The sequence below is a fragment of the Eptatretus burgeri genome, chromosome 2 (genome assembly GCF_056783735.1).
Source record: "Eptatretus burgeri isolate ZD-2024b chromosome 2, Ebu_testis_v1, whole genome shotgun sequence".
NCBI lineage: Eukaryota > Metazoa > Chordata > Myxini > Myxiniformes > Myxinidae > Eptatretus > Eptatretus burgeri.
In genome coordinates, this window is record NC_140962.1 from 134,988,686 (window position 1) to 134,997,943 (window position 9,258).

The 9,258-nt window shown below is 42.5% G+C and overlaps 1 long non-coding RNA gene across 1 annotated transcript in view; it reads right to left on the bottom strand.

Moving 5' to 3' along the window:
- The window catches only part of LOC147033213 (uncharacterized), a 34,045-nt gene extending 27,390 nt beyond the window's left edge, over positions 1-6,655 (bottom strand). The window contains exon 1 of the long non-coding RNA XR_015055491.1: positions 6,465-6,655. This is a non-coding gene — a long non-coding RNA (uncharacterized LOC147033213). The remainder of the gene's footprint in view (positions 1-6,464) is intronic.
- Positions 6,656-9,258: the final 2,603 nt, after the last annotated feature.

Below are 9,258 nucleotides of genomic sequence, written 5' to 3' on the forward strand. Positions count from 1 at the left end.
CATTGGATTTTGACAAGGCCATACATATATCTTCTTCCATGGAATTGACAGAAAAACACACACATTTGGATCTCCGTAAACACGATGTATTAGGGTAGGAGGTAGCAGTAAACAAAATGACAAGTTTGTGTGGTGAAAGAGCAGAAAGTGTGGAGAAAACAATAAAATTGCCTCTGCGCAAAATGAGTGGTCTCTTGCACACTCATTTGTTGCGATTTCAAACACTGGCTGAGATGCCCATGAACAGGAAGCTCAATACACATATAAACACAGTTGTACCAATCAACACCATGATGGAGCATAAACAACTGTCGTAAAAGTTAGCTCATGATTCGCGGCCAATTCAGGAATTTGATATTTGACAACACATTCCACTTTGCAATTACAACTCTGGCTATAAATGGGTGCCGGCAACATTAATTATCAAACTAGAAGGGCATCGATAGAGGGCATACCTCTGCCACGTAATGCATAATCCACAAGAACATATCAGGCCCAATACAATTTTGAAACATTAGGCAAGACATTGTTTTCAGCCCGATCTCACAATGGTGAAGAATCACTGAAAAATTATCATGTCGAGATCCGCATTCGGATTTTCACCAAAATTGAATCAGTTCTTCCTATTCAAACACCCAACGTGACCAGCAAGTTTCGTCAGAATCCATCCACAAGTCCTTGAGATACCCTGCACACAGACAAACAAAGAAACCAGCCGGTAGGCGGACATGGGTAGTCGACTACCCAATAGAACCTGACACGATGGGCCCGTTCGATGGGGAATTACCTGAGGATTAAGCACAAGAAAATTCATGATTCTCACTTCAAGGGTTAATGCTGCAGATTGTTTTTCGTTAAAATACCCCCACATTTTGAGGTTTTTCGGCCGTTGCTAGGCAACGGAGGATTCCATAACAATGCTTCTTTCTCACACATAACTAGGATATACCATGAACCTCCCTTACCAGTTTCATGTATAAATGACTCATAGTCTCTGAGATATAACGAACTTCGTTTTTTATTGTTTTCGACCAGGGTTCATTCAAAGTCTATCTTCTCCGACAGTTTTCATAGGATCGGGCTGGAAATTTTTGACAATATGGCTGAATGTACTGCCCACAGTCTCTCGTGGCCCGATTTTTGATTTTCAAAAAAACAATTTTTTTTATGATTATTCAAAAAATTCAAAGTCCCGTTGCTAGGCAACGGTGGTGTCCATAGCAATGGTTCTCATTTGTACACAACTAGGTCATGGTATGAACCTACCAACCAAGTTTCATCAAAATCGCCATTGTATTACCGGAGCACTGGACCGAACAGAGGGACAGACAGACTGACAGAGAAGCCGGTAGGTTTCATGGCTGCTCGCTCGAGATGGAAAGCTGGCCGACGTGACGAGCCGAGATTCATGTACATGCTATCAATCAATTTCATTCTTTGACAATCGAATGGCCACGGTGCTATGATCAGAGTACAAATTAGCGAAAGTTTGAGTATGCATGTATCGGAGATTGTAGCAGCTAGCTCATCAGTGATTAACGGAGAAACTAAAAGATATAGATCTGGAGATGCAGCGAAGGAAATGTAGATAAAGACCTCAAGATTAAGCACAACAAATATGATTATCACAGTCTCTTCGTTTGTGCCCAGAAACCTGCCTTGTGAAATTTCAGGCATGTTTCCAAAGTGACTCTAACAAATGGCAGCCCTGGTAATTGCATTTATCTATTCGCTAAAGATTTTATTTTTTTATGATGCTGTAAGACATTCTCCTTGGGCACAAAAAAAATCAGGTCCCTCGGAGGTCCAGTTTCGGATTATTGATTTTTTTGTACAGTCCACAATAAGTGTAGGAGGTATGATGAAGTATTTTAGCTGTTGCGAAGCAACTGAGGTGTGCATCGCAACCATTCATTTTTGTGTACATGCCAGCCAAGTTGTACACATTACACCCAAGTTTCATCAAAGTCATACACTTTCTCTTAGAGATATTCGCAATTAACCGTTTCTGAAATGTTCGACATGTACTCTCCTAAAACCTATCTCCTCCTAGAAATATTTTTTGTTAGGGCTGTAAAACGGCATGAAGGGAGCAAGATAGATTGTGCACAGAACTCTAAGCTTCGATTTTTCGATTGTTTAATTTTTTTATTTTGTTCGATTTTTCGACCACTTTAAAGGACCATTGCGAGGGCCGGGGATCCCATATTCGAAAGCACACGATTGCCAGAAATATTGGTCCTACCGACCAAATTTCATTGGAATCGGTTGAGTGGTTCAGCCCCAAGGCTTCACCAAACTTTCGTGGACAGACAGACAGATGGAAATGTCCAGAATAAGGGTGCAATTGTTTTCATGTGCAATAAGGGTGCAATTTCACAATTGTTTTCATCTCCAGCACAGTTTATTATACTTATTGTGATGATGGCGTTGAAACGATTTGAAAGCCTTCTTACGTTTGCTTTTATCTTGGACCTTTTCAGTGCAGTCACACCGACCTTTGTTCACACATTAATATCTGGGTTCAGAATGCAGGAGATTCTCTCAACGATCATTCTTGCTTTCTGCAAAGTGTATGTAATTCACCATCAAAAGCCATTCAATCAGGGAGTGATTGACATTACTGAGAATGATAACCTTGAGAGGAGAAAAGTTAAAATCATGGAACAAGGACAAACTCCATAGGTCAGGATTGCATGGAAATAAAATGGCCACCCCATAAAATGTGTACAAAATGATTTGCTGAAAAGATACTGCAGATTGTAGTCAAAAGCCTTTCATAGCAATACCTTTTATTCTCGAATGTGTTCCTCCCGAAGAAGAACGAAAAACAAGTACAGGTGCATACAAAGGACACCGGCCCATAAGAAAGAAATACTCCAGCACGCACCATTACTGGGGTGCCAGAAGCGTTGCAATTCTGAGGTAAATATGTGTAAATGATAGTTTTATGGATAAAATGTACTTCTGAGGTAAATGTGTACAAATAATCCTGACACCTTGCAGCAAATGGAGACAAATTTGGGGAGGAGCGGTGCACAATAATTGATTGATTAATTGTTTACTTACATGATAAAAACAAATAGTAATTGTAAACTAATTGATTTCTTAAACAATGGTCTCAGAGCATAACTAATACATTCACCACTGTTTGATTTACCACAGAGCATTCAGCACTGTTTCATTCGAATCTGTAACTTTTTGTAAATTAAATATTTCATCGAAAAATGAATAATTAATCGATTAACTGATTAATTATTAAACCAAAAATACCCTTTATAGCCAAATCACTTGTTCACTGTCGTGTCCAAATATCCCCTTCAGAGCTCAAAAAATGCCTGAAATATTGTTACGAATCTGGAAGCTTTCTGCACACAGACAGACAGAAGTCCCGAAGCTGAGTTATTTTGATGTGTGTGTTTATAGTTAGGGCCCCCTACCTGTGTATAATAGGAATTACATGTGTGCGCTGCAAATTACTTTATTAGTCAAGGTTTTCTTTTATTTTTACATCAACGATAACAACAACATGCCTTCTCCTCGCTTCCTCGACCCGACACCATTACACAAGTGGCCAGAGGTGAGGAGCTTGGCGGAGGGAGCCACAAATGCCTCTGCTCGGGACTCCGCCCAGAAGAGTGAGAGTTGCCCCGCCTGCCGTGGGCCTGTCCAATGGAGGACGGCCAAGGAATCGCGGGATGAGTCCGACCAATGAGGAGGCGAGTGGCCAGAGAGAAGAGGCCCCTCCTGCCTGTGAAGAAAGTGTGTTGGTCAGGATGAGCGAGAAGAGAGATAGACGGGACGGCATGGTGTCTGCGGCTGCTGGTCTCGTGTCGCTGCTTCTGGTCCTCTGGTCTCGTCCTGTTGCTGCCTCTGAATTCATCTCGTTGCTGGCGTGGCCTGGTTCTCTGGTCTGCTCGACGCTGGTCTGGTCTGCTCGACGCTGGACTGGCCTCATCTCGTCGCTGGCGCTAGTCTGCGCCTGGCTGCCGTGGTCCGTCTTCTGGCGACCGGAGCACCAGGAGGGGGTCGACATCCAGCCGCACACTCGCGGCCAGGTAGCCAGCCGTCCTGACTCCCAGCCGAACTATACTCCATGGCTGGAGAGCCGAATAATGACCATTGAGGTCCATTTCTTTTTTGTATGCGTGTATGTGTCCTGTGGGATGGTCTTTAAGTATCAACTGGTTAAGTGCTTTGCTGTACATTATTTGCATCCTTTATAGTCGGTTTAACTCTGCCCTTCATGTGTTCCTTCCCCACCTATTGTAAATAAATACTCCTATTGTTGAATGTTTCAGCTCGTCTTTGTCCTTTCCTTCATTGGTTTAGCACGGTGCGTGTTGGGATATTAAAAGGGCTGTTGCCACTGTAGTTGTACATTTGGTCTGGTGCGGCTCTGTTAACTCCGCTCGGTTACGCCAGATCCGAGCCATTCTCGCGACTCCGATCGGAAAAAGTCGGCCGAGGGTGTGGTTTCACCAGAAGTTGGATGGCGTGAGTACTTAGGTAAATTGGAGTGAGACAAGTGGACCCTACCTCACGCCGCCAAAATATTGGCGACAACGGACTGTAAGGGACCCGTGTCTTTCGTAGTTATCCGAGGGTAGCGGTCTGAATTCCGGGTGTTTGGTGGAGTCGACTCTGCTGCTCCAACTAGAGGATGTACTCGCAGCTGAAACCCGGCCCAAAACAATATTGCCCAAATGAGAAAGAAAATAAATAAGTAATAAATAAATCAACAAGCCGGTAGGCAGACATGGGTAGTCGACTCCCCAATAAAACCTGACGCGATGGGCCCGTTCGATGGGGAATGACCTGAGGATTAAGCACAATAAAATTCATGATTCTAGCTTCAAGGGTTTATGCTGCAGATTGTTTTTTTGTAAAAATACCCCCACATTTAGAGGTTTTTCGGCCGTTGCTAGGCAACAGAAGGGTCCATAGCAACGGTTCTTTCTCACACATAACTAGGACATACCATGAACCTACCACACCAGTTTCATGTATATCTGACTCATAGTCTCTGAGATATAACGAACTTCGTTTTTTTATTGTTTTCGACCAGGGTTCATTCAAAATCTATCTTCTCCGACAGTTTTCATAGATCCGGCTGGAGATTTTTGACAATATGGCTGAATGTACTGCCCACAATCGCTCATGGCCCGATTTTTGATTTTCAAAAAAAATTAATTTTTGAGATTTTTTTGAAAATTTTAAAGGTCCCTTGCTCGGCTACGGTGGTGTCCATAGCAATGGTTCTCATTTGCACACAACTTGGTCATGGTATGAACCTACCAACCAAGTTTCATCGAAATCGCCATTGTATTAACTGAAATCGCCATTTTAAATACTGATAATAAGGGAAGAACAAAAAAATTCTCAAAAAAAAAATTTTTTGAGATTTTTTTTTCGACTACATCAACTACCCAATAATTAATGAAGTATCTATTCAACTCATTGATAAATCCAAAAAAGAAAGAGAAATACCGTATTTTTGAAAAAAACACCGTCTTCACTATTGTACCAAAATTTCAGCTTCCAAGCTTAAAGAATGGCTGAAATATGGCCCAGACAAACGAACAAGAAAAAGGGGTGAACACTGAGCACAACCTTCCCTTGCTGCCTGGTGATGATTTCATGCATCACCTGGATGGGGAATAGGAAAGGAGTGGTGTACAATATGACAGAATACATCGGTAAAGTATCAAATTGAAAGTTCGCAAAATCGATGAATTCTTCATCCCCTAAATTGTTGGTACATGTCCTCCAGCCGAGCACAATAACGACTGAAGCAAATGCAATGATTCCAATGTGAAGAAGTGAAATTGACTCTTGGGTATTGCACTCATACCATAACAACAACAAAAAATTCAATCGGATTTGCAAAATAATACAACTACAATACTGAACACCTTTGTGATGTATTGTGATGCACATGCGTGAATAACACTTGTGGATTTCAGATTCAGATCCGAGGAATGCAAACACAACATCCATGTTCTCAGACAGTTATTTCCATAAATGCATGTTCAGAATATCCCCATCGCCTTGTCTGGTGGGATTCTATCTCTAATGTGTTGGAGAATGGTAGAGAACAGATTCCCTTTCTTTCTTCTGGGATTACCTTTTCCTCTTTATGATTCATTCATGATGTATGATTTTACACCAGTTTTAGTTTCCGCATGAACGAAATTCACCATTTGTGTATGCGATAGATAGACGTTCGCCCAATGGTGACTCATTCTATTCCCTTTCCATAAAGATACATTGGCTTGGAAAAAGACGATTTATTTACACATTATTTTGATTATCATTTTCACTTTGGACGTGCGGGACATGTGATTCATCAAACACACCACGGACTTTTCCTGAACGTTTCATTTTGACGGTCGGGCATGGCTGTGGTCTCGGATAATTTACCTTCGGCATCCACAATTTTTCCATTGACGTTCGAAACCCACCTTTTTCCGTCGGGATCGACACCCAGTTCAGCAGCTCAGGTCAGGTCAGGTCAGGTATGGGAGCATGCGCTGGAGATACTCGGCACTGCGTCCACTTTCCACTGGTACTCCATGGGCCTCCGTCTGGCCATCCCCAGGAAGAAGCCGAGCCCATCCCCATTTCCTTGAAATGCTGCTCAACCTGTTGCCACCACACCCCATGGTCCTGTGAATCCATGACTCCCCAGCCAGACCCAGACGTCTGCTGACCTCTGATATGACTCATGGCCAGCAGAGACACGAACATCACTGTCAAGGTAAGTGAATCTCTCCATGAACGCAACATCCTCGCCACAAACAGGTACAGACAAGATAGCAGCATTTAAGATGTCATTGAAAGCCTGGATCTTCAGGTACCTTCCAACAGTAAGTTATGAATAGACGTATGTGCGTGTGAAGTCAGGGTGCAACTGAACTTTATCAATGGCCTGTTGCTATTCAGGTCGTTTCTCATCCAAGTAATGCGACTGCATCAGACATGGCAAGGGACGCGGATTTCAAGGATTTGACCCGTTCAGTTTGTGAATACCTGCAGACCCATATTGTTTGTGAATACCTGCAGTCCCGTATTAGTTTCGTCAAAACCCGTATTGGATGGAAAGTTCGATCCATTCTAAAAACGCAATGTTTCGCTTCCATTCCACTCGCAAGGTTTGACCCATACTATGAGACCTGGGATGCGTTCAGTTGCCAAGTTTCTTTTGGAGTGCTCGCCAAGAGGCTTAAGCACTCAAGCAAGCATTCCATCATTCGACACTTTTAATAAGGAACGGCTGGCTTGGCAAGCTATAGCAAGCTTATTGATCATGGAGCACACCCGTGGTGTGTTCAGTTACCAAGCAGCAAGTGTTTCGTTGGGGTGCTTGCTTAATTGCTTAAGCCACATGGCAAGGGCTGTACAAGTTGATTGTTCATGGAACACACACACCCCTGGAGCGACCTGCAGCCGATACACAATGCATTCCTCAAAGTCAATTGGCTGTGTGACGTCATGAGGTTTCTCTCACTGAAATGCACGTCACCATCCTCCAGGATTCCACATGAAGAATCACCTCCGATCATGTCTAACAAATAAATAACCTGGTTTTGATTCACACCAACCCGTTTTTTGTCACCTCCAACTTTCCATGTGTGCTCCATATGGAATTTGAACCTTGGTTTCAAGCATCATGCACCACTGCTTCAGATGAGAGTACTCAATGGAGTTTTCTTTATGTTTCTCCTTTATTTAACAAATCAACCATCCAAGAAGAAAGTCCCAATTTGGCCAAACGCTCAAAGACTCCCTCAGGCCCAATGACTCTCTTTGGAATTGTGCTTTGAGTGAATAAAATGGGGAATCCAATACAACATACTTGTTAAGACCGAAAGCTTCTGAACACGATACAAGTAAGTGATTGTGTATATAAAGTAGAATGCATCTCATCGTGGAGTTCGATCGATCGAGTTCATCTCATAAAATATTATATAGGACTAGCAGGGGCAAACACAGCGCTGATTTGGATTTTTTTTATTGGGGGGGGGGGGGTGAGATACCTGTTATTACCTGGCTGGGTGAGCTTTTATCGCTTGTGTGACGTGTTGAATAACGTGTTGGACACAGAGAGAATAACGTACAAACTCTTGAAAATTTATTATGTCGTGTTGTTTTCTGGATAAACAAGATGTATGTGTGTGTGCGTTTGTGTGTGTGTGTGTGTGTGTGTGTGTGTGTGTGTGTGTGTGTGTGTGTGTGTGTGTGTGTGTGTGTGTGTGTGTGTGTGTGTGTGTGTGTGTGTGTGTGTGTGTGTGTGTTTAGGATAGCAGTACACCAAGTAAATGGGTCGGAATTCTGGAATCGTGCACAACCGACATGTCATTGTAACAGATCCATGTGTTTTCGCTCATTTCGCTTAATTTAACATATTATACCCATTAATACAGGAAAGTACTAACGACGTGATTACATATTTGAGAATGCTGAAAATGTATGGGATTGAAATGTTTCAGCGAGATTTGTGTGTTGCATCGATTTTAATTTTCGTAACGTCGAACTTGGTGATTGGTGTTGCATGAAAACCATGTTTCAGGAACAAATGAAATGACGTTTCAGGAGAATCCTTTTGTCAGGAACGACATCAGGTTACACTGTCTGCACTTGTTCATGCTGTCCTGATGTTTGATCCCATTTCCTGGCACAGATTCAATGCAGTGTCCACCGGCTGAGCATGTGATCAGTCATCTGGACCACAGGTATGATCAGCCATCGCACGGCACCATTATTACACAGTGCACGTCTCCACCATGCCTCGACTATCAATACCAGACGCACGACCGACAGCCACGACACTGAATGATCAGGGGTTGTGCAAATGTTTAGGTACCCGAGGCGAACATTCAGATTCTCTCCCATCCCCACCGCTACCCCTCACCATCACAATTACCTTTCCAAAATGCAGATTGTGCATTCGTATGAATAAAAGTTCTGCATTTATAAATTACAGATATATTTTACAAGGAAAAGGAGAAAATGCTTCTGATTGAACATTCTAACAGTTGTATACTTTTCACATGATCGGTAACTCAAATAATTGCACATTATAATGTGTAGTGTGACTCACGTGATGGAATACAAGAGATGGGTTCCTGCAACATGGTTGATCATGTAAATTTAGAATATTTTTTTCCATGTTTTGATTTTATCAAATGCAGAAATAAGTTCCTTCATGTCAATATTTTGTGTAATTACGTGTTCTTTTGACAAGGGGATAGCCCA